Source organism: Protopterus annectens, chromosome 3.part1, assembly GCF_019279795.1.
Source record: "Protopterus annectens isolate FY-2018-M chromosome 3.part1, PAN1.0, whole genome shotgun sequence".
NCBI lineage: Eukaryota > Metazoa > Chordata > Ceratodontiformes > Protopteridae > Protopterus > Protopterus annectens.
Genome location: NC_056732.1, coordinates 555,879,286 through 555,905,869, shown reverse-complemented (window position 1 = coordinate 555,905,869; position 26,584 = coordinate 555,879,286). Strand labels below are relative to the sequence as shown.

Below are 26,584 nucleotides of genomic sequence, written 5' to 3'. Positions count from 1 at the left end.
GCCGTGTCCCTTGAGGCAAGTGAGAGCCCGGAGACTCTTCGGATCTCAGATTTACCTTCCGAGCCGGAAACCTTATTGGACAATGGTTCGGTGGAAATCTCTGTTACATCCGCTGAAGTTTGTGAGCCTTCAGGGCCTGATGCTGAGAGGGAACCATGACTCCCTAATTCTGATGGGCCTTCCGCAACCCTTCCTACCATTCTGACATAAGCCATGCGGCCTGCTAAATCTCCAGGCCCTCTCAAGAGAAAAGAGAAGCTTAAGCACTCTGCTACTCCACGTTCTACTAACGGGGACGTTTTCTCCCAAAACTTGTTCAAGGCCTTTCAGGCTTTTTAACAACCTCAACCTCCTGTCCCCTGGCCCCTGTTTGGTTGAATCTGAAGAGGACACCTCATCTGATAAATCCCTTTCTTATTCATCTCAAATTGGATCTCCTAAGGATTTTGTTACCAAAGAGGAGGATTCCTTGGCACCTGATTCCCCTGGTGAAGAATTTTCTTTTGGGGACACTATCAGTTTAATGAGACAACATTTCCAATGGGATGTTTCAGAAATTTCTGACACTAAAAGAAGATATTTTGAACTGTTGCAAATGGACCCAGCCTTCCAATCTGCTGTCCCTCCTGTGCAACTAGCCTTTCTGGATGCCTTCCAGGCAGCCTCCCAGGCTCCTGAGTCTCAACCCCCAGCTTCCAACAGACCTGATAGGTTTTATAAAGTTCCCCCTCAATCTCAGTTGCTCTTCAGAAACCCTGCAGTAGACCCTGCTATTGTAGCAGTTTCTGCAGACAAATCATCCAGGCAGCTACCTTCTACTTCTCTGTTTCCTACAGACAGAGAGTAGATTTAGGGATAGACCGGGTAAAAAGATTTATACATCTTCTACCCTCTCCATAAGGCCATTAAATTATCAGACTCACATGACACGATTTGTACTAGGCACTCTAGCCAAGGCCTCGTCTTTGGTGTCTGATCTTACTGACGCCAAGACTCAACTCCCGAATCTGCTTTCAACAGCTTCTCAAGTAACTAGACACTCAAATCAAGTATAGTTAAGATGCTGTGGAGGCTTCTTCTAAGTCTGCAGCTTTTGGTTCAATCCTTCGTAGGTATTCATGGCTTAGATTACACACTTTACCTCTTGATTTTCAGGCTAAACTGTTAGATGCGCCCCTAGATAACTCTGCATTATTTGGGGCTGCTTCTGCTGAGCTTTTTAAATCATTACAGGAGAAAGGTAAGGAACTCCAGAATTTGAAACGTCATCATGTTTCACCTGTTCCTAGATACCATAGAAACTACCCTCAAAAGACTTCTTTTGTTAGGAGGCGGTCTACTTCTCCTCCTACTACTCAGTTTAGGGGAAGGAGACACTCCAGACAAGCTACTACCCCTAGGACATCTGCAGCCTCCACTCCTTCCTTTTGTAGGCAACCTGGACAAGACAGAGCTCCCCCTTTGTAACTCAGACCAGCTGCCTTGTCATACCCCATTGTCCCTACACCTCACTCTATCCCTCCCCTCCTGGCAAAAGATCACCACCGACCAGTGAGTGTAATCCATCATCCAGAATGGGTATTTCATGGCTTGTTGAGCTCTCCCACCATTCCAATGTTTACTACAACCAACAAAAACTCAAATTCAACTCTTCACCCCCATCTTAAGATGACTTTTAATTCAAGGCACTATTCAGCCAGTTCCTCCAGAGCACATGGGCAAGGGTTTCCACTCCAGAATGTTTCTGGATCCAAGAAAGGACAGTCCCTGGAGACCAATCTTAGACTTGTCCTACTTCAGTCTGTTCCTCAAGGTATCCACCTTCAAGATTCTTTCTGTACAGACATTACTGTCTCTTATCCCACCTCAGGCTTACATTGTTTCACTGGATTTGAAAGACACATCTGCATATTCCCATTCACCCTTCATGCAGACAATTCCTACATTTTTCAATAGGCTCCTGTCATTTTTCAATGTTCTGCCTTATCTTTTGGTCTCTCTACTGCACCCAGGGTCTTTACAAAATATTTAGCCCCACTAATAGCTCACTGCAGGCTTTTGGGAGTTCAGATTTATCCATATCTAGACAATCTCCTCATTCTTCACAAGGACCCTCACTCCTTAACACTACATCTGCATCTGGCCTCCAGCATCCTGGAGACTTGCAGATTCACTCTAAATTTGCAAAAATCTTAGCTCACCTCCACCCAGGACATAACCTTTCTGGGTTGCAGGATACAGACAGTTCTAATGACTGCCTTCATTCCCCAACAAAAGATAGCTTGCTTCACTACCTTATATCCCTGCTTCCCCTCTTATCCTTGACAGCCAGACAGTTCCTGAAGCTCCTAGGGCAGGGGTGTCCAACCTTTTCAGTTGCAAGGGCCGCATTGAGTCAACAGAAATAGTCTGGGGGCAAACGGCAAGTGAGGACCAAAAAAAAAAAGGTCTCTCACAAACTGAGGAGCAAAAAAAAAAACCCCACCCACAATGACGTATCCTTAACCCCATTAAAAAGTTATCATACACAGCAGCATTTGATATTCCTTCCATTTAGCTATATTTAACAGCCAAAAAGATATTCAACCACATGTGCACAGCAGTAGACAGCCATCATACTAAGGGACATTTCTGTTACAACATCATCACGTTAACTTATTCACGTACAGTATGATCATACACATGATGCACCAGTATAAAGCATTCATCCGGCAACATTTTTCTCTTACAACCACTTAACTGGAGTAAACTTCTGCACAGTGTGTATTATTTTCTGACAAACATCTGTATCGTGCATCTATTAAAATACATTCTCTTGACTTTGACTAAAACTTGTTCAGTGCATGCCTTGCTGTGGTCACCCTCCTATTACAGTCACTTGCCTGTCTAACTACTGGAGGCTCTGTGCTATGTACTGTACCATGACATATTGCTTCAGAATACTCACTGATGAGAGATCAACACACCTCCCTTCAGATATTTCACTGTAACTCACACTTCAGCTCTCTTCTAGATTAAAGCTATTCTCACATCACGCAGTTTAACAGCAAAACAAAATGTATACATTATGCTAGCTTGACACAGTAACGTGCAATTCAAGGATTCTTAAACAGATGGTTTTAAGAAACAGAACACAACTCAACATGCATTGTTTACTTCTGCATCAAATATACTACAATTCAGAACTGCTACATATTTCAATTCTTTTTCCTGGATTGCAATCTTGTTAGTTGTAAAAAATGTCAAACATGACTGGGAAAACAGTTAGCTCCTTTGTCAGGTAGGCTATCAAGCAAAGCTTGGGCAGTTTACAGAAATCAGACATCTTAAGTGGGTGATTTAGAAATACGCAGAGCTGGGTATCATATTATACTTTTTTGGAAGCATTACAAACAGGATCCAGATGGCAGGACAGTAAACCTACGTCTTTAGGAAAATGACCCTTAAAATAAATGCTCTGCTCTACTGATTCAGTACACATTTACACTGAAAAGTCGGAAGAACCATCTTGTTATTAAGACAAAACAGCAGCCATTATCTGGTGATGACTGCATTCTAGGATCAAAAGTAAATCCTGTCATAAAGTCAGCTAACAGGATGACTAAACATCCAAGAAAGTACTCAATGAATACAAAAAGGTAGTGATCCCTGCTACAAGATAACCAGTGATCTCACTACACCTCTGAAGCATTAAGGGGGAGCAACATAGGCTACGGAATCTGCCCCATTTTATAAAATTTGTACATTTGAGCACTGTCTCATCCTAGCAGAAAACATTCTGAGGTGGCCAGAAGGCACAGTAGCAATCTTTGTGGAATGTGGAACTGTCATAGCAAAGCTAAAACACATCAGCTTTAGAATGGTTTACAATGCTGTCTCTTTGTGTCCAAACATGTTTTTCATGTGTATTAAATTAATAGGCTTTTTAATGTTTCCAGAACGTTTCTGCTTGGGACTCCATTGAAAATGGAACATCTCACATGCACATTTCTTGTCAACAAATGACAGCAAACAAATAAATAACATACTGCCCTTTTGTTCCTCAAAGAAGAATCTGAAAAATATCTTACCTCTCATAACCCCATTCTCAGAAAAAAAAGTGAATGGATAAATTAACTCTTCTTAGCTGGTCAGGGAATAGTAGAGAAGTACTAAGAATATGTCATAACTTTTAAAAGCAAATTATTTTTTAAATGAAATGAACTACATTCTATATATGCAACTACTTTGACGAAACATCAAAATTCACTTAAAGACTGCACCTCCCATGACCTTAATACAACAACAAGCTTCACTAAGCAATTCAGAATCTATACCCACTTAGAAGAAAATGCATATTTAGATATATATTTTATGATACAGCTGATGTCCGCCACATCAGAAGTACTGCACAGTGCTCTTCGTCCATTTCAGTACCTTTTTTATCCATATCATTGTGCCTGAATGTTGTAGTAAAAGAATCATATAGCTTAGCTTACCCTTTACTGGTGGAGATGTAGTCCGTGGGTAAAAATAAATAAATCCTCCTCACTCTGAGTCTTCTCTTTCGTCGCCGCGATCTCACTCCTTCCTTCAGCTGAAACTTTTTAAACTAGTTTACCGCAAATGTAAAAAACGACCGAACGGTGTTTTGGAGCATGCGCAGACCAGCTGAAAGACGCTGTTGGCGCATGCGCAGAACAGCTTAAGGATGCGGACGTGAAAACACACGGAAAATAAGTGAAATTTCAATATAAGGGTCACGGGCCGCATGGAAGAGCTCTGAGGGCCGCGGGTTGGACACTCCTGTCCTAGGGCATATGGCTTCTCTGATCCCTATGCTTCCACTGGCCAAACTTCACACAAGGAAATTTCAGTGGTGTCTGGAAAATCTCTGGTGCCAACACCTTCAGTCCCGACAGGCAACCATTCCTCTTCTGCCATGTCTGAAAAAGGAACTCAGCTGGTGGATCTCACAAATTCACCTCAATCAAGGAGTCCCCTTGCAAATTCCTACTCCAGTATAGCATCTCTACACAGACGCCTCAGACCTGGGTTGGTGAGCTGCATCTCCCTTCCAGCCAGCAGAAGGCACAGGGTACATGGTTCTCAAACACACTACAGGATCACATCAACATAAAAGAAATGAGAGCCTTAATCCTGGCTCTACAGACCTTTCAGCAGCTTCTGCTACCAGGCACACTGAGAGTCATCACAGACAACATGACTGTGCTATGGTATATCAACAAGTAGGGGTGGACAAAATCCTACGCTCTATACTCTCTAGCACTTCGGTGGAATCTCACCAGTTCTCTGTTACTTCACCTACTGGCTGTTCATATTCCAACCTCAGAAAATGTATTGGCAGACACTCTAAACAGAACCATTGCACCTTCTCACAAATGGATGTTACACAGGGAGGTGTTTCTGGACATTGTACACAACTGGGAGGTTCCAAAAGCAGATCTTTTTGCCTCCTTCCAGAACAGACAACTACCCTCTTCTGCACAAGGCTACCCCATCCACAAGCATGGAAAGTGAATGCCTTCTCCTTCTGTTGGGGAAAGATGTACCTGTATGCCTCCCCCCCCCAATATCTCTAATTCAGAAAGTATTGCTGAAGATTCAGAAAGACAGACCAAACATCCTACTGGTAACCCCCTTTTGGCAAAGACCACATTGGTTCCCTCTTTTATTTCAGCTAGCCATGGGCAATCACCACAAATTATCTCAAAAGTTCGATCTACTCACACAAGACAGGGGATCTCTTATACACTCACAGCTTCACAACCTGAGCTTAGCCCTGTAGTTGCTAAACTTTTGATCCCTTTTCACCACCAGTGCTCAAAGGATGGATTCAAAGTCCTGCAGGAAGCCAGGAAACCTAGCACCAGAAAAGAATAGTGGTTTAAGAAAATACAGGACCCTTTGGCAGTCCCATTGCCTATGGTCCTTGCTTATTTGTGTGAGCTCCTGCACTCTGGATTATCATACTCTTCTGTAAAAGTACATTTGTCTGCTATTTCTGCTTGTCTACCTATGCTTCCCCCTTTAGCATCCAGGCTAGAGGTTAAACTGCTCCTTTGAGAGGTTTTGCATCTCAGAACTCATAGGAAACCAGTTCCACCACCTTGGGACCTTAATTTTTGTACTACAAAAATTGACTATGTCCCCCTTCAAGCCACCCTTTTCAGCTTCCCTTACGTTTTGCACTTGGAAAACGATTCTGCTAGAGAGGGTCTCAGAAATCCACACCCTCATGGCCATTCCGCCTTACCTCATTTTCCTCAAAGACAGAGTCTCTTTGAGGACTAATCCTTCATTCATGCCTAAGGTAGTGAATGAGCTTTCCTTGAACCGACCTATTAACCTGCCTGTTTTCTTTCCACAACCTCAGAATTCCTCAGAAAGGAAACTTCATTCCTTGGATTTGCACAGGCAGCTCAGATTTTACCTAGATAAAACCAAGTCCATTAGAGAATCTGACCAGCTATTTATCTTCTTTCACCCTAGAGCACTAGGCAGAGCAGTCTCTAAACAAACCATTGCATCATGGATCTCAAAGGCCGTCTCATTTTGCCATGACTTCCATGGCAAGCCTTTAGCCACGAAAGTAAAGGCTCATTCCAGTAGGGCTGCAGCTTCTCCTGCAGCCTTTTTCAAAGGCCTGGACCATGCCACCATTCTAGAGGCTGCTACCTGGTCTTCTTTTCACACCTTCACCAAGCATTATAAACTGGATTTAATATCCAGATGCAGAGCTGGCTTTGCCAGATCTATTCTGCAGGGTCTCCTTGACTCTTGTTCTGCACCAATCACCCTAGGGAATACCTAATGGCTTTGGTACTCTCCCTACTGTAATGAATACTGCAACATGAGAATAGAACATAGGATAGTTGTGTAAAATCTTACCATAACCATAGATGTCCTCCTCTTCCATGTTGCAATATTCAGAACCCACCCTCCTCCCCTCTATCCTTATTTTTGGGGTTTTATGTTTATATAGTTTAGTAGAGGTGTTTACTTGGTGTTGATTATATTACTATATATAGAATTTTCTCATAGTCCCAGGTAGAGCCTTTTTGTTGGCCTTATATGCTCCTTTCTATAGTCTTGTTTAGCTGGAATGCTTTTTATTCATTCAGCCTTATCTTCTGCAGCAGTCAGTCCTGACTTGGGTACATGCAGAAGTTACATTTATAGCCGACATCATTTTATGGCACAAGCATGCTACGTCACAAGTACCCCTTACTGAAAACTTTGGTATACTGGCCAGATATATGGCGCTGCAGGCAACCATATCACTACTGTAATGAATACTGCAACATGGAAGAGAAGGACATCTATGGTTATGGTAAGATTTTACACAACTATCCTTTATTGTACCTTGGGGAATAATATGTAAATTCTGTCCAAGTTCCTATTGCTGAATTCATGTGTTCCCTACTAAATATTTTCTCCACTTTCTTCAGACGTCTACCCTCTGTTGTTATATTTTCCTTTCTAGGACCCCCCCCCCCCCAACACCAATACATCCTCACTATTGCAAAGCAAGTTCCAGTCCCAACCTATAAATAATATTCCGTGCTGAAAAGATGATTATTTCTCTCAAAATTTCTTAAGCTTGACTTCCCAGATGGCTGCACATTAAGTAGCAGCTTAACTCTAGCTCCTCAGTGTGAAAACAGAAACTCAACAGAGAAAGCCAGTACACTTTTGTGTTTATGGGTAAATTTCAGTAACTGGCTAGAAAGTGTACTGCCTGGATGCCAGGAAAAAAGAAATACAGAGCACCTGGAAAAAGTCAGCTACAAAAAGTGAGGAGGAGCCAGTGACTGGGGAAAGTTCTGCAGCTGTTCAGCAAAAAGTAATGCAACCTCTAGAAATGACTTCCAGTAACCTACAGGAAAACATAAGATAACTGCACATAGACCTGGTTAAAATAAACTAAACACTGATGGGAGTATATCAACATAAACAATAAAAGGCTTGAAAAAAAATGGAAGCAGCTTTAAAAAGATATTCAGATGAGGTGATAAAGCTGCAAAAATCAGAGGTTGAAATGAAGAAAAGGCTGGCTGAATATGAGGCTGCTCAGGAAGAGATGCTTAAAAAAATATTAGAATTAGGGGACAGAGCATATAGTGAAAATCTGAAATTTTCAGCTGTACCAGAGAAGCTGGAAGGAACAGAATGTGTTGTATGAAAGCACAAATAAGCAACTGGACTGGTATTCCACAGCATGAGTTATTCGTTGAAAGGGCACATCGTGTGTATGCTCTAAACCTTTAATAGTAAAGGTGCAATCCTACCAGCAGAATGAGTTGATTCTGACAGAACTGTGGCTGAAGGACAAAATACTAAAAGTGGGACACAGGAGTGTGTTCGTGGAGAATAATTACTCATTGTACACTAGTCAGAAGAGGAGTAAATTCATTCCACTATTCAGGGAATGCCAAGATGCAAGTGTGAGATTCAAACTGCTCTACCCAGCTGTCTTCAAGATATTCTTCCCTGGAGAGACAGAATCATTTTTTGATGAAGTACATGCTAAGGAGGAAATACAAAAGTTTGCCCAACAAAATGTGAGCTGTGAAACAGAAGATTCTGCTTCTTGTTCTTCTGAAAGTCCACAGAGAGATTGCACCTGGGAAAACTTTTCCACTGTTTCAAAGGAAAATGTTGGAGAGAAGGAAGGGAGCATGAGAGTTGACTAAAAGAATCAAGAGTACATTGGAAATGAAGCTGAGACAGGATTTGGGAAATGGAGATGAACAGTAATAAACCAGTAACTTAATGTGGGATTACAGTGCTATAATTATATTTGTGAAAATGTCAGAACAAGAAAATCTGGAAATATTGGACTTTTTCAGAATTTGTTGGACTTGTGGGAGACTAAACTATGTGCCCTACTTCATGTCATTACTGTTCGGAGGATTGCCTTGGGGAGGGGAAGAGAAGTTGACAGTTAACTGTAAGTAGAGAAAACTTTTTTAGTACTATTTTTGTGGTGTATGGTTTTCTTTGCATGCTATAAAGTTACATTTTCTCAGTTATTTTTAAGTGTAATGAGGATTGTAAATAGATGCTGCTGTTTTCTTTCTTTCTTTCCCCTTTCTCTTGCTCTCTCTCTTCTTGTTCAGTGTTAAGCACTGCAATGTAAAAAAGAAAGCGTGGGTAAAACAGCATGGCAAAAGAAAAATTAATGTGCTTTTTCTCAGTCTTGCATGGGAGAATGACTGGATTAAGGACCTTAGAATTATTCTGTAACAAGTTTTAAGAGAAAGCAGGTAAATGAAGAAGAATATTAAATATTATGACGCTTTTGTTCTAGCAAATGAATGTATTCTTGGAAGCAATTCTGTATCTGGCCCTCATGTATCCATGGAAACAGTCTGATAAAGAGATATTGTTTGCAGTCTGGTGGAGAGCAATTAGCTGGGAAAAAGAAAAGAGAAACTGGCTTAGGAGATGATGTTCTCTGAAAGCATTTGGGGGTTTTCCCAGCTGGGGGACACAGAAATGTAAGACAAAACCAGTTAGCACTTAGACGTACAGAATGCACCCTTGGCATGGATAACCTTTCTTTTAGGTTAACTCAAGTTTGGGTGTGGCTGTCTGTTTGGGACATTTGCTCTTATTATGAGGGTACAACTTCAATATTTGATATTTGAAGATGTACATGGTTGTGTGTGTGTTAATATTAAATTAATAGGTTTTAGGGGAGGTATTAGTCTTTTTTTTTTTTTTTTTTTTTTTTTTTTGAAGAGCTTTCAATAAAAAAGTTTTGTAAGATGTGGCATACCCTCAAATGGATATGACAAAAAACTATATAAAAGATCAACCTGCCAACCAGTGTATGTGTGTAACACAAAAGCTGGAACTAGACCTTTAACAAAAAAAGGTGTTATAAATAAAAGGTGGAAATAACTTTTTAATACAATGATGCTTTCTGTAATGTCTTTAAATGTGAATGGTTTCACAGGTAAATACAAAAATGAAAAAAAAATAGTGAACTGTATTTAAAAATGTAGAGTGCAAATAGCTACGTTACAGGAGACACACTTGGAAAGAACTGAACATGTGAATTTGATAAACAAAGGTTTTCAGGATGGTTATTCAGTGGAATATCTGGGACAAAGGAAAAGAGCAGACTACTTCTATTGCAAGAGGAGCTCCAGTAGTGGTAGAAGAGGATAAAGAAGATAATGGCAGATTTGTACTGCTAAGATGCTACTGGCAAGGGAGGAGGATTACAATGATGTATTTATATTCCACCTAAAACTGCTATAATTGAGCTTAAGAAAATTCTGGGAGAAATAATCATTTTTCGGAAAGGAATATTACTTATAGATGGGGAAAGGAATTTGATTTGCAGCAGTAAAGATGTGTCTGGTGGGCCCAGAAGGGAAAGTATAACAAAGGAAGGTAGATATTTGAAGAAATTTATGAATATATTTGTTAAATGTGAATTCAGTAATAGGAGTTCAGAGTGAATTTACTTATTATTCCCTGAGATATAAAAAATGGGCTAGGCTAGACAGAATTTACATTTCAGAGGTGCATGTGTATTTAATTAGAAGTCTTGATACACACCCAATAACTATTTCAGGTCATATGCAAATAATAACTAGAACAAAGGATAATTAAACAGAAAATAACTCACTTGTGCTTTTCTACCTATCTGTTGACAAGAGAGGAATTTAAGGAATGGGTATTGGAGAGTATTCAGGAGCTATTCGAGAAGATACAAATTACTTCTGAAAATATAACTAGGGAGTGGGATAAAACTGAGGTGGAGTTTAAAAAAATAGGGTGGAAATAAAAGAAAGGGAGCTATGGTTAAGAAGTAATAAGTATTATTTAGAGGTACTGAGAAATGTTAAATTATTGTAGAACAAGGGGAATCTCACAGAACAAGAGAAGGATCAACTGCAGAATGCTAAACAGAAAATAAGGGATGACTTTGATAATATAGACACGTTTAGAATGATTGCTGTTAAGCAACTGTTTTTTATAACAACACTAGAGCACAAAAACTTTTAGCACAATGACTTAAGACAATAGAAAGTAGAAAGGGCTGTCACCAAGCTTAGGCAACCTATAACAAGGAAGGTAACGAGATCCTGTAGAGGTATTAGAAATATTTTGGAAATTCTGTGAAAATGTGTATAAAGCAGAGAAGTATGGAAATCGAGAAAAGATGCAAATGGAAATGTTTATGGAAGAATTAAATATGCCAAGGTTAGAGGCAGATGAGTCTAGATTATTAGTGGTTAGGATAGGAGGAGATGAGATAAAATTGTGATGTATAACCAGTCTACTGGAAAGTCCCCAGGAATAGGTGGTATTCCTGTGGAAGTTTGGAAGCTAGGAAGGAAAAAAACAATAAAGATGTGAAGGGTTTTAACAGTATTTTAAGAGTAGGAGAAGTACCAGCATCCTGTAAGAAATGAGTGGTAGCTGTAATACCTAAAGAGGGTAAAGCTCCATCAGATCCAGCTTCATACAGGCCCGTTTCAATACTAAACTATGATTATAAAGTATTCATGTCTATAATGGCTAAAAAGAATGGCAAAAGTAATGCCAAAATTGATAGATATGGATCAGTGAGGTTTTGTGGAGAGGAAGCAAACATTTGACAACATTAACAAAACATTGATGATACAGAGGGAAGCAGAATTTATGAAAATACCATTGTTATTAGTGGGTCTTGATGTAGCAAAAGCATTTGACAGAGTAAGCTGGGACTTTATAAACAGGGCAATGGAAACATTTGCATTGTCTGAAAAAATTATAAGGTTGACTATGAGGATATATGAGGGATCGGAGGTGAAAATTTAAGTGGTTGAGTCCTCTCTGATAATTTCTGTTTGACCAGAGGAAACAGGCAGGGGTGTCCTCTTTCCCCATTGTTATTTGCATTATATTTAGGACCATTGGCAAAGTAAATAAGGGACTCAGAAATTCTAGGGTATAATTAGTATGATAGTCAAGAAAAGCTGGCAGTATTTTCAGATGATATTATTTTATACCTGACAAAACCAGAAAGATACATTACAGCGTTGTGGGACATTTTGAGACAGTTTCATATCTTTTCAGGATACAAAATGAATGAAGCTAAAACAAAGATAATATGCACCCACATATAAACTGGTTCAGCAATATCCATATTTATGGGGACATGATACAGTGAAGTATTTAGGAGTCTGGATTAAAAATGATTCTGGTGTGACAGCTAAGGATATGTGGGAAGAGACTAAACAGAAGATAATACAAAACTGAGAAAAATGGAAGCTTTGTTATATGGATAGTGAGATACTAGCAGTTAAAATGTTTTTGGTCCCATTAGTCTTGTACACAGGATAGGCATATTTTTCTCAACCAGAGGATAAGTTGTGGATAGCAATTAATAAAGAGCTAAAAGACCTTATCTGGGAGGGGAAGATGGCAAGAGTCAAAATGGGTAAGCTGATTCTTCCAGTAGAAATGGGAGGATTGCGAATACCCAATTTGAAGGAGTATTTCAGAGCTGTACAGTTAAGGCGCCTATACATAGCAGAAACAGAAAACTATAATTCAAAGTGGAAAGGGATGGTGATGAAACAGGGGAAGAAGCTGAAGAAACAAGGAGAGACTGGGATTTTGGATGCAGGCCTTTAAGGAGAATAGTAATCACAATTTCAGTCACCATCAACCACCTTAAAGAAAAACGCTGTAAGGTACCAATGAAGGCTGTCCTCCTTATCGAATGCATATAATCCAAAATGCGATAACCAAGTTACATACACAAGCTTTTATTACGAACCAAGCAAAATAAAAACAGATTTAGCGCTTTCTTCTCCTAAGGTGGAGACTTCATCAGAATCCCTTTTCTTTCTCCCTTTAAGGAGAATAACAGTAATCATACAGAATATTATATCTATAAAGTAGCAGAAACTATCGTGAGAACAAAGCCAACACAGGAATGGAGAAAGGAGATTCTGCCAATAGGGATTACTGCAATTAGGGATATAGAAAATAGGCAAGAGGGGTCCGGAATTTATTGGAGAAAACTGGCAAAGGAACCAAGGTATTGGGAGCAAATAACAAGAGAGGGAAAGATGTTCTGTGTAGTTTGTTTCCATTTATATAAATGTATGATTGCCCATGTCATAAGTGATGGTTTAATAAAGGGGGTAGGAATTGAATAATTTATGTAATGTTGCTTAGGTTATATATGTATAACAATATATGTGAAGTATAATGTTTGTAAACATAAACTTGTTAGTACAGTTTGATTACTTTTATAAAAATGTAAAGTTGCCTATGTCAGAAGTGATAATTCAGTGAAGGTGTTTAAAATGTTTTTCTTAAGCTCCATGATATCAGTTTTTGGTGGAATATAAATACATGCCATCATAATCTTTTTCCCTTTCCATTAGCCTCTTCCTACCACAAATCTACCATTATTGCAATTTTCCTCTGTCTCTATTGGAGGTCCTCTAGCAATCAGTATTTTATTCCCCTTTCCCTTTGTCCCTGATATTCTGCTAAATATCCAACCTAAAATCCTTTCTTTGTTAAACTTGCATGCTCATTTCTTTCCAAATGTGTATCCTGCAGTGTTGCTATTTGCACTTTGCATTTCTTAATACAATTCAGTTCTCTTTCCTTTTTATCTATACCTGTAAGGCCGTTCACATTACATGATAATATGGATAGAGTAACCATTATAAAAAAGCTGTTGTTTCCACCTATTATACCCGACAGTTGTTGTGAATGGGCATTTCCAGCTTTTGTCTTAAGTATGCACATTAACATTTGGCAGGATAATCTTTTGTGCAGTCATTTCAGCTCCATTTAAATGTCACATTTTTTTTCTGGGGGAGCAGTATCTTTGGGTGTAAAAGAGCATACTCTGCAGAACAGAAAAGAAAGACCAAAATACATAAACATCAAAGAGATGTTGGCTTTTAAAAATGCTCTCAGCTGTCTTAATCATCTGTGGTCCCTGGCATTTCAAGTGATCACAGACAACACCACAGTGATGTGATGCACAAACAGTCAAGGGGGAACCTTGATCTTACCTTTTGTGGGTGTTCCATCTATTGCATATGTCTGGTCAGTTGCATGGAAAAGGGGGCATTATATGCAATGATGGATCTGACAAGGGCCAAATAAAGTGGCACTATGACTTTCTTGGACCTGGATGCCATGCACTTGCTTATCAGTTAGGTGACACAGAATGATTTTATTACTACCTTGTCTACATACGTTCCCAGATCCCTGAATACAAGGTCAGCTGTTATCGATTGAATAAATAGCCTGGGTGGCATTTTTCTGAGAAGCACTATAATGCATTTCTTGGCATTGAGTTTTAGTCCATGACTTTGGCACCAGTCGTTTATCTGTGTTAGTCCCTGTGTTTTTTGTCATGGGGGTAATCTATAACTGCTCCCAATGTGCAGTCATCTACGAACTTGGTCAGCCAAAGGCCCTTGACATTAGCCTTTACCTCCAAGGAGGAGATGCCAAATGGGTGCAATCCCAGCACAGAGCCCTGAAGTACTCCACTGATGACCAGTCTCTTAGTGGAGGTGGTATTACCAGTCCTATCTTCCTGGGTTCTGTCTGTGAGCCAAGCTGGCAATCCAGTGAGTTAAGTAGGGCTTTATGCCCAAGTCAGTGAATTTGTCAACTAAACTAGAGTGGGGTATTGTATCAAATGCCTAAGTCAGGTCCAGGTAGGCAGTATGCACCATTTTCCCCTCATCCATTGCCTTGGTGACCTTCTCAAAGAAGTCCACCAGGTTTAGTACACATGACCTTCCCTTGACAAAGCCAACCTGGGTTGGGTACATTGTTTGAAGGTTGCCTGTGTACCTTTTTCTGCCCCGTGCCTGCTGACAATCAAGCTGCTAGCAGAGCTGCCCATTTATTCTCTTGATGGTTGACAGAGGTGTGAGGCATGGCTATCAATGGTGCACTCTTGAAGGGGTTTTCACTTTAAATACCTAAATGTATCCCAGGTGGTGATATAAGTACCTGCATCACAAGAGGGAGCTACTAGTGCTCCCTAAGCAGGAGTTCACACAGTCCCACACACTCCCTCCGAGACCCACTATATCTAGCTTGGATAACCACACCCTTCTTCCTATCACAGAGGTGGCCTAGCTGATGGGAACTGGTTTACACCCGTCTCTGGAGTAATATGACCAATGACTGGGGAGTAACCAAACTGCCCCTCCCCAGGCAGCCATTCTCACAAAAAGCCACACCTTTCGTACCCCCCCACTCCCCAAAATATTCCAACTTCTAAGCTGCTAATTAAACTTGGGTCATTTGAGTCATAGTCAGGCACTCTACTTCATGGAGTTGGGGAATGTATCAGTAATTCTGATACAGTTATAACAAAATGTTGAGATATATACTCCTAAAATTGATATGTAATGTGGAATTGCTGAAGTTGTGTAATTATTTATTATTATTTATTTTATTTATTATTTATTGTTCTTAGGAAAGGTACTGTATATTTCTGGTAAATGGGCCAACATTCTTGTTTGTTGCTTGATTTGTAGCCACCCTTTGACTTACTAATATTAGGCATTTACCACTCTGTGGTTGCAGTTTTTAGTACTTGACTTTGGTGGTGGTGTGCTCAGGGGATGACTAAGTTTCAGAAATCTGCACCATAATTCTCTTTTTAACAGCCCACACTAACCTGCTCTGGGCTGCGCTTAAATCCAGTCAGTGACTACTGACAGTACAACTAAAACAAAATAAAACATATTACATTTTAAAATAATAGAGTGCTGATGATACTTACTGGAACTTTCTTCTGAGTCACAGTAATTGCAGAGTCCTTTCCTGTTTCAACTACTGAAGTCATTTCACATTGGTTAATTGCTTTAAAGACTTATTCTAGAAATACATCAAATACATGAAGAAGGAAGTGTTTGTGATAAGGCTTTTTAACCTAATAGAAGATTGTTAACAGCTTTTCCAAACAGAAAGATTTTTGTTGATGATAGTGAGTTGAAGAATAACAAACACGGTTCTTATGTTAGTATTCTAGATCAAATGCCATTGAATTTATGAACACTTGATATTCCATACATGTTAAACAGTGCACCCATTAGGCTGAGATAAGTGCACATATTAAGATGCAGTGAACTTAGTTGCCAAACCACCCACAGACACACATAATCAAACCACTAGTCGTGGGTAAATTCTACATTCCCCAATGCCTGAATGTTATTGCTAAATTATACAAGGAAGCCCAATTACTGTTTTAAAAGCATGCATCCAGAATGAAAAATGTGTCGTTTGATGAACTCTTTAAATAACTTTCACGACAGTGAGCTTTGTAGATAACCTTTTGAAGTGCCATAGTATGAAAGCACTTGTTTTATCAAGGTTTATTAAATGGTTCTTTCTCTGTGGTCCCTGGTTTGTTGTTTCTATTGACTCATATGCGAGTCTTGTCAGACTTCACCATAGTAACCAAGCTATTTACCCAATGAGTAGGCTCAAACTGTTTCTTAATCATACAAATACATTCCATTCTTTAAAGCACCCTTTCAACCTCTTGCAGCTACTGGGAGTTTCATTGGAGCACAGCATGCACAACTGGTAAAATAACATGTTCTGTCTAAATATGATGAATTCCAGGCAAGCAGCTAAATAAAACTTAATAGTCTTGAAAAAAAAATCACTGTTTACAGACGCATCGTGATTTTTTTTCACTATACCAAGTTTATGACAAGTCAAACTGCCAACTTCTCTGGAACAGTCTTGACTTTCTATTCTATTCATAAGTAAGCAATCCTAACCTTATGGTAGATTATGACTCAGATTAAGTAAGTAACTTCAGCATGGGAGGCTTTAATATGTTTTTTTAGTCTCAGTACTTCAAATGTTTGACCATTTTACTTTTACACTGCCTTGTACATTTGAAATACCACGCTTTGAGATTATTTGTTTTGAATTGCTCTGCCAAGATTTCTGATGATCTTGCTTCAGACTGTCTGTTCCATGTTCTTGCACACTATTCGTGTTTTCAGCACTGCACTTACTGTATTTACAAACAGATAATTTTATAGTTTCATAGGTTCTTACTAAACTTAGAGTCAAGAAACCATCAAGTAGATCAGCCACATTATCCAATACAGGTCGGAAATTAGTAGTGCCGCACCCACCTCCTCAATTAAGCAGATTTTCTCCACATATCCCTGGTGAAAATATTTGGTCATCTAGCCAGTCATCTAGACTGGTTTTAAAGGCCAATAGGGAAGTACTGTGCTTGATAGGGAAGAGTAGCCTATTCCAGAAACCGGGTGTATGTTAGGTTAGGTATCTGTCAAGCCATTTGCTCTTGCCAATGTGATAGTATAGATTTAGGTCTCTAGAATGGGTGTTTGCTTTACTACGTGTTCTGTTCTTGTGAAGGAGTTCAAAGAGTGCTGCATTATTCATAGCATGGTAGAGAGATTACCCCTCAGGATTCTGACACTTAAGTACAGAGACAGAACTTTTAGTCTATCAGAGTAACCAACAGTCCAGAGACTGGTGATCTTTTTGGTGAAGAAACATTGAGGTCCTTCAAGCTGGTGTATTTGCTTGGTGAGGTACATTCCAAATGATGCATTGTATTCAGTGACTATGATCCTAGTAAGGGATGAGTAAAGTGAGATTATAACTTCTTCGGACCTTGAAGAGATGCCATGAAGGATAAACTGTGCAAGGTAGAAAGATTTTATAGTGACCAGAGAGACATGGCGGTCAAAGGAAAATCTGTTATCAACAAATGTACCCAAATCTCTGATGACTGTCAAATTTAAGTGGAAATAATATTTATGCTAGATTTACCAAAGGAAACAGGGCTGCATTTCTTGGTGGTAAGGGTAAGCCCATGATTAATAGAACAAGCATATGTTTAGTCCACCCTTGCTACACAATTTGACTATTACAATGGGATTTAATAACTGACCCCAGTTTGCAATCATCTGGTTCACCAAAGTCCCTTTATATTGGATTTTATGTTACAAAAATATACATCAGAGATGGGACCCAGGATATAGTCTTGTGGGACACCATCAGTTGCATTTTTCTGTCTAGAGCAATTACTTCTGACCTTAATGGTATAGGTTCTAGCTGACAACAAAATACCAAGCCAATGAGCTATGTATAGGTTAATGCTCAGTTGGGAGAGTTTGTCAATCATCTCATCATGGAGTATAGTTTCAGAGGCCTTGGCAAAGTCTAGATAAACAGTCTGGATTGTATGCACTTTATTTATGTCCTCAGTAATCCTTTGAAAAAGTCAACAAAGTTGAACAGGTACAGTCTGCCTTGTACAATGCCAAACTGATGTATATCCAAGAAAATGAGGCCACCTATATCATTGTTTATTCAAATAGAGTACATTCCAAAGCCTTGCAAATACTATTAAGTGAGACTAATAGGTTTGTAATTCCCTGAGATGTCCTTCATGGATGCATCTGCAGTCATAACAAATGGGTTGTCCTGTCGTCAGGCAGCCCTTCGGTCGGCCGGATTCCAAAGTCTGGGTCCGGCTTCGGCTGATGTCGCACTTCACCCGACGTCATCTCTGCTGGTCTTCGGGTATAAAGGCATCAGCCGACGCCATTTTCCTCGGTCTTTCTTGCCGCGTGGCGCCCGAAGTAGAAGCTGTTCGCAAGTGCCGGTCGGTCAGATCCAGAGATTACTACTACCGAATACTACTCAAGACTTCTAAAAGCAAAGTACCCGTTGGGGACTCTTTCTTGCCTCAGCCGATGTCAGAAAAAGTCAATAACTGTTTAACTTGTGGGAAACAAATACCTCATAAAGATTTCCACTCTTACTGTTTGCCTTGCTTAGGCCCAGACCACGACGTAGCAGCCTGTTCGGCCTGTGCTTCCTTCAACCGACGAACGCTTAGGCGTCGGTCGGAGTTTGCTGAACAGTTTTTCGGCTCAGATTTTGCGTACATTATGCCGTCGGATCCTCCGACTACCCAAATTGTTAAAAAACGCAAAGAAAAAGACCGACACTCGCGGTCCGCGGTTTCGGCGAAACCACGGTTAAGCAAGTCATGAGTGTCTCGGTTTCGGCCGAAACCGAGAAAACTGGTCAATTTTCAGCCGAATCCATGACAACTACCGAGGCTCCTGCTACCTTACCTGAATCAGCCTTAGAAATTTTGCCTACAACTGTGGTTCCTAGTGATTTATCAGACACCATCCCTTTGGATGTCTCTACCCCAGCACGTGGTGCTGCTAGGCCTCCTGCAGCCATGTCTATTAAGGCCTTTGCCAGGGCTAAAGCAGCCAAATCTGCTAAATCAGTGCCTGTTAAACCCCCCTCACACAGGCCCACTTCTAGTTCACAAATGCTTACTCTGGCAGAAGATTTAATATCCTTAATTAGGGGATCCCAATCTCACCCAGACAGGGCCTCTCAGCCCCAGAAAAGAGACCTAGAGCAGAGCCCCCGAGCCTGTGTCCTCTGATGATTCTGGATGACTCAGACATTACAGACCAGCCAGAGGCTCCTTTTTCCAATTATGAAGATTCCGATGCTGAAGAATCCATTCCAGCTGCCTCTCCACCAGAGGAATTCTCCTTTGGGGAAACCTTGCCATGAGAGAACAATTCCAATGGCAGGGACAAGATTTCTCAGATTCAAGAAAAAGGCTTAGGACTTTTCTGCACTTACCACAACACAGGCCCTTAGCTATACCTCCTGTTCTGCCTGTTGTGGACGATGCATTTAATGATGTCTGCACTGCACCTGATTCTTTACCTCCAGCCCCTGCCAAACCAGATAGATTTTACAGGGTGCCAGACACTCATCACCACCTATACAAGGCCCCACTTGCAGACCCCGAAACTATATCCCAGGGGCCTAAGGCAGTAGCCTCGACCACAGCAAAAACCCTATTCCCTCTGAAAGGGAATCCAGGTCCTTAGAGATGCGGTAAAAAAGTCTACACCTCTGCTACACTCTCAGCTAGAGCTTTAAACTGTCAGTTTCACATGATCCAATACCAAGAGTTTATGCTTGATCAGTTAATTAAAAAGCTGTCCTCTGATGAATCTTTAGATAAGAAGTATGTATTAGAAATGGTGAATAACATCCAACAGGTTAGTAACCATTCCTTAAAATGTGGCTATGATGCACTGGAGGCTTCATTTAGATCAGCCATGACTGGCACAGTGATAAGAAGGCATGCATGGTTGAAAGAACAGGTCTTACCGGATCATGTTAAAGCAAAACTATTAGATGCTCCTATGGATAAGGCCAGTTTATTTGGGGAACCTGCCCAGCAGGTAATGAAGAAAATGGAAGAAAAGGCAAAATCTGTACAAACAGTTAAAGATTTCTTACAGGTTCAGCCCCAAGGTTTAGCAGGAACTGGCCTGCCAAAAATTGGTCCTTTCCTGACTCCACAAGATCCCAAAGGGGCAGGAATAGACACTCTAGGGGCAGAAATCAATCCAGAGGAGGTGCCTACAGAGGACGACAGTGGCAAGGCAATAACCGGGGTACAGACACAACCACTGCCACTGCAACAGGACAATCACAGTGACTTGGCTCTGACTCCGCCTACCAGGGAGCAAATAGCAGCACCATTAGGCGGAAAGTTAGCCTTATTCTCGAAAAATTGGCACTATATCACAAAAGACAAGTGGATTTTGCAAACCATAGACCAAGGCTACCGGTTCCACTTCCACACTCTACCAGTAAAAAGAGGAATGCCAAACCTGCCTCCAAATCAAAAAATAGAAGCTCTGCAGCAGATAGCGGAATTATCAAAGATGAGAGCTGTGGAAAGAGTACCAATAACAGAACAGGGCAAAGGATTCTACTCCAGACTCTTCCTAGTGCCAAGAAAAGAGAAAAACTGGAGACCTATTCTCGAACTGTCCATCTTAAACACATACATCATTGTCCCAAAATTCAAAATGCTGACCCTACAGCAACTTCTTCCCATGCTGGGCAAGGAGTGTTGGCTGGTAACTCTAGATCTCAAGGAGGCATACCTGCACGTCCCCATACGACCAAATTGCAGAAGATACCTCAGATTTCTTGCAGGATCAGAGCATTATCAATTCTCAGCATTGCCCTTTGGCTTATCTACTGTGCCCAGAGTATTCACAAAATGCCTGGCATCAGTAATCGCTCACTGCAGAGTACAGGGAATCCAAATTTACCCATACCTGGACGACTGCCTGTTACAAGCGGACAACAAAAGCAAGCTGACAGCAGATTTACAAAGGGTCATTTACTTGCTACAAGCCCTGGGATATACAGTCAATTTACAAAAGTCAAGGCTGATACCATCCCAAACAAGAACTTTCTTGGGCTGAATTGGACACAGTAAAACAAATGGCATTCCTAACTGCAGAAAAACAAAAAGAGCTCCCTCTTTACTTCTTGGCATTAACGAAGCAGAACAAACTAACAGCAAGAAAAGTTCTGCAGGCCTTGGGCTTCATGGCATCATGCATAATCTTGGTCCCACATGCCAGACTGCATATGAGAAAGTTACAGTGGTACCTAAAGAATTTATGGTCTCAACACAGGCGCAGCTTAGAAACAGAAATACCACTAATCCCATGCCTAAAACAGGAGTTCCTATGGTGGGCTCAAGCATGCCATTCGAACCCAGGCTTACCCTTCCACAACTTTCAAGCAAGCCCAAACCATCACAATGGACGCCTCAGACCTAGGATGGGGGGCGCACATGCTGGACAAATGCGTACAAGGAATATGGACTCAGGACCAGCTACACCTGCACATAAACCAAAAAGAAATGCTGGCAGTAAAACTGGCAATACAAAAATTCAGACCATTCCTCAAAGAAGGCCATTTGATGATAAGGACAGACAACACCACAGTCATGTGGTACATCAACAAACAGGGAGGCACTCATTCATACCCCCTATGCAGAATGACTTTGGACCTTTGGAATCTGGCCCTCAGCTACAACATCCAGTTACAGGCAATATTTGTACCGGGAAAAGAGAACACACTAGCAGACATTTTAAGCAGAACCACCTCGGATACTCACGAATGGATGCTACACCCGGACATCTTCAAGACCATCACAAAGAAATGGGGAATGCCACAAATAGATCTATTCGCTTCCCCACTCAATCACCAGCTCAAAAAATTCTGCACAAGGACATTCCACCCACTTGCATGGAAGGTGGACTCTCTATCCTTCAGCTGGCAAGGCCTGACAGCATATGCATTCCCACCTCTTCCCTTGATGCACAAGGTACTACTGAAAATCAAAGAGGAACGTCCAAGGATAATTCTGATAGCTCCGAACTGGCCAAGACAACACTGGTACCCATTGCTGAGGAGCATGTCTTGGGAGAAAATGTGGTCAATACCCCTGATGCCTCTGATGTTAACTCAGAACAACTACAACATCATACATCCCAACTTAAAACCTTGCAACTGACTGCCTGGAACATCACATAACAACAACTAACCCAGACCTTTCCCAAAGGGTTAAAGACATTATCCTTGAAGCCCGCAGACCTTCAACAAGAAGGAACTATGCAGGAAAATGGAAAAGGTTCGTCATTTGGAGTACTGAAAGAGGAAAAGATGTGTCGAACATAGATATTGCTAACATTCTGGAGTACTTGGCAGAGCTCCTACATACAGGCCTGTCCTATTCCTCCATCAAGATACATGCATCAGCTATTTCAGCAGAATACAGCTTTGATCCTCCTGTCTTTTCACATCCTCTACTCAGGCAGTTCCTCAGAGGGATCAAGAATGTAAAACCTCCTAGGAAACCACCATTGCCAGCATGGGACTTGAACTTTGTACTAGAAAAATTGACACTCCCTCCGTTTGAACCAGCAGCAACAGCAGATCTACAGCACCTGTCATGGAAAACTGCTTTCCTACTGGCTATTACTTCAGCAAGGAGGGGTTTGGAACTACAGGCCTTAATGGCAGTGCAACCCTTCCTAATCTTCCATCAAGATAGGGTGTCCATGAGAACTAATCCTACATTTATGCCTAAGGTGGTATCCAGAGTGTCTTTAAACCAGGCAATCCACCTAACTACCTTCTTTCCCAATCCACAAAACAGAGGTGAAAGAATGCTGCATACCTTGGATGTACATAGACAGTTACGCTACTACCTGGACAGAACCAAAAGTAACAGAAAAACTGACCAGCTTTTTGTAGCCTATGCAACAGGAAGGGAAGGAAAAGCAATTTCCAAACAAACAATCTCCAAATGGATAGGAAATTGCATAAGATTCTGTTACTCCCACCATGGAAAACCAATTCCACAGAACATAAGACCTCATTCTACAAGGGCTACAGCCACTACCACAGCTTTCTTACGAGGAGTGGCAACCAAGGACATTATTGAGGCGGCTACTTGGACCTCCGTGCATACATTTGCCAAGCATTATAACCTACCTGTATACTCTAGATCCCGAGCAGGGTTTGCCACTGCTGTACTGCAAGGGATCCTAACTACACCATAATTTTTATTCCCCCTCCCCTAGTTTGGCTATGGTATTCTACCCATTTGTTATGACTGCAGATGCATCCATGAAGGACATAGTACAGTTTTGTACCTACCATAAATGTAGATGTCCGAACTGGATACCATCTGCAGTCAGGATTACCCTCCCTCCTTCCCCTCTGTGGTACTCCTAGGGTATTTACCCTCCTAATAGCTAGCTGTGGGGGGGGGGAGTCTCTTATGGTGTATTTGTTTGTATATATGTACATACATGCTTATTTTTTGTGTTTGCCTTCTACTATTTTGGAAACATTGGCATTTACCCAAAATTTAGCTTTCCAAGAGGGCAATTGGCATCTGGGGCAAGAAACACTGAGGAAAATGGCGTCGGCTGATGCCTTTATACCCGAAGACCAGCAGAGATGACGTCGGGTGAAGTGCGACATCAGCCGAAGCCGGACCCAGACTTTGGAATCCGGCCGACCGAAGGGCTGCCTGATGACAGGACAACCCATTTGTTATGACTGCAGATGCTATCCAGTTCGGACATCTACATTTATGGTAGGTACAAAACTGTACTTTATCAGAAGAACTACCTTTATACAAGGTGGCCACAACTACTCCTTGGGGACACAACCAGTGGAGAGACTCAGGATGATGAGTTGATGGAGGGGTTTTACTAAGTGGGACTGTACAGTTCCCAGCATGCATCAAAGGTTATTGTTAGGACCTATGAAAGTAGTATTTTTAATTTTGGAAAGTGCGAAAAGGGCTTCGCTGAAATTGATCTCAGGAGGGGGGAGTGTGAGAATGAATGGAGGAGAGAGAATGGCAAGTAGATGGAGTGAAGTTAAAAGAATTTGCAAGAATATTAGCAATGTCCTTGGTCAAAAAGGAAGTAACATTTTAGATAAGTTCAACTGTATGTTACTTCTAATTGTCGTAATATAGCTGAAAAAGAGCATATTTTTTGAATTAGTTGCTATCCTGGTTTCATAGTTGGCCTGGAACTGTCAAAAATAGCATGCATTCTTTTCAGTTACTAAACTGATTTTTACTTTTTACTGACTTTGGCAAAATGATTTATTTTTCCCTGCATATTTTACCCAATCAGCTCACACATGCAGTTTTCTTTTATCATGCTATCCAGACCTTTTACAGAAACTGTCAAATCACATGGCCTTCATAAGTATCATTATGCATACAACTAATTTTATTCTGTTTTACCTCGTTTTTTGCTTTTATACTTCTCACTGTTCCGTTAGCTTGTTTGCTGCTCTATGTACATCATCAGTTATCTAGTGTTAAATTTGCTTCTTGTAGCAGTCTTTCTCTTTTTTGATTATTTCGTGTCACTAGTGATCTTATCTCATACTAGTGATTCATGTCACTCTCAAAATTACAGTCTTTGGCTCAGTTGTTTCTTCAATATATAAGCATCAGTACTTTTACTTTGAACCTTGTGCCCTCAAGAAGAGCAAATGGTTGATATGTAGCAAAGTTTTTCTTGCTTCACAGTAATCCCAATATATTTGGCTACTACACTCCTTGTCAGAAACAAACTGAATTTCTGGACACCTAGTTTCCACTTTTAAGACAGATTTCCAGCAGAGAAAATGTCCTAGGTATTATAGCTGCATCATATCCAAGCAAATAAAATGAAACATCTTTCTTTATCTCTGACAGTATTACATTTGTATTCATAGTTTTAAGTCATAATGAGATTAACATGAGATAATGTACTTCAAGATTTTTAGCTTTGCTAATCAACAGTACAAAGAAAACCAGACCAGATGCCCAACACACTGGTACTTAGAACAGTCTAAAGCTGTCAGTCAGTTAAGGAAACAATGCAGCATGTTGCACACACCCCATCCCAGCACATTAAATACTCTTTCCTTGTATATATTGTCAAATGTCAGAAAAAGGAAAACACTTGAAGAGTAAAATAAATATTTTCTCTTCTTCAAATTCTGGTTGTTTCAGCATCAATAAAAGTATATTTCATATTTGTTCTTATTTTCTGTGAATGTCTTGCTGTTTAAAATCCATCATTTTCCCCTGGGGGACACAACTCCATGCAAGCTACCAGTCTTGTATGCATAGGACTATTGGACAGAATTTGGCAACTTCAAAAAATGCAAAGGTGAAGTAAAGGAAAATACAGCAAAAGTGAGAGCCAGATTGCCAGCTGAAGATTTAGATGCTTGAGAACAACTGCTGCAGTAATCTGTGAGTTGTATCCTCAAAGATACAGCAGCCAGCCAGCTTCCAAACACTTTCAATTCGTCCCACACTGTCACTCTGGCAGCTTATTAACATTTACAAAAATTTAAATCAATTATTTACACACTTGTTTTTTTTCTTTCTTTCTTTTCACATTCATAGTTAAAATTATTTACAAGTTGTCAACACAAAAAGGCAGGTTATTAACGCAAAAGAACTTAACTAAACAGTTCTATTCCTTTCATTATTTTTTTTATACTTCTCTTCTATTCCCCCTCACCCATTCTTCCACAGCCATCTTATTTTAGCTAATACATCATTCTCTTGCATTTTCATTTTGTATAACAAATTCTCACATCTTTTTTTCACAGAACCCATATTATCATAAACAGTACTTTATCCCATTTATCAGTATCCTATTTCTTTACTTTATCATACTTCCCATATAATATATTCATATTTATACATGTAAACCCTTCCCATTTATATTAATTTTTAAACTTTTCCCAAAATTCTTTATTGTTTTGTCAATCCAAAAATACAGTGATCCAGTGTTGTATTTTATGTCCGACTCCAACCTGTGGGCTATCGGATCCAACTCTAAAACGAGGTCAACCAATTCCAGAAACTTCAGCCCTGGAGTTACACCTCTCTTGTCCATAATACGCTGCATCCTCAAACCCTGAGTTCCTCTGGCCTCCTACCAAGACAGCAGTAAGGTTGTGAATGCCGCTGATGATTCTGTTCTTGTTTTTTTAGATAGCAAAAAAATAACTTTTTCTGATTTGTTGGTACCCATTCCTCTACTCTTGTTTTTTTTTTTTTTTTTACTTGTTTGGTAGATTTTTTTGGATAGGCTAGTTTGAGCTGTTCTTCAGGAATACAGTT

The 26,584-nt window shown here is 40.4% G+C and overlaps 1 protein-coding gene across 1 annotated transcript in view; it reads left to right on the top strand.

The window, feature by feature from the left end:
- SGO1 (shugoshin 1) overlaps positions 1-26,584 on the top strand; it is a 1,219,270-nt gene that overhangs the window by 922,780 nt on the left and 269,906 nt on the right. The gene's annotated exons all lie outside the window — the stretch shown is intronic.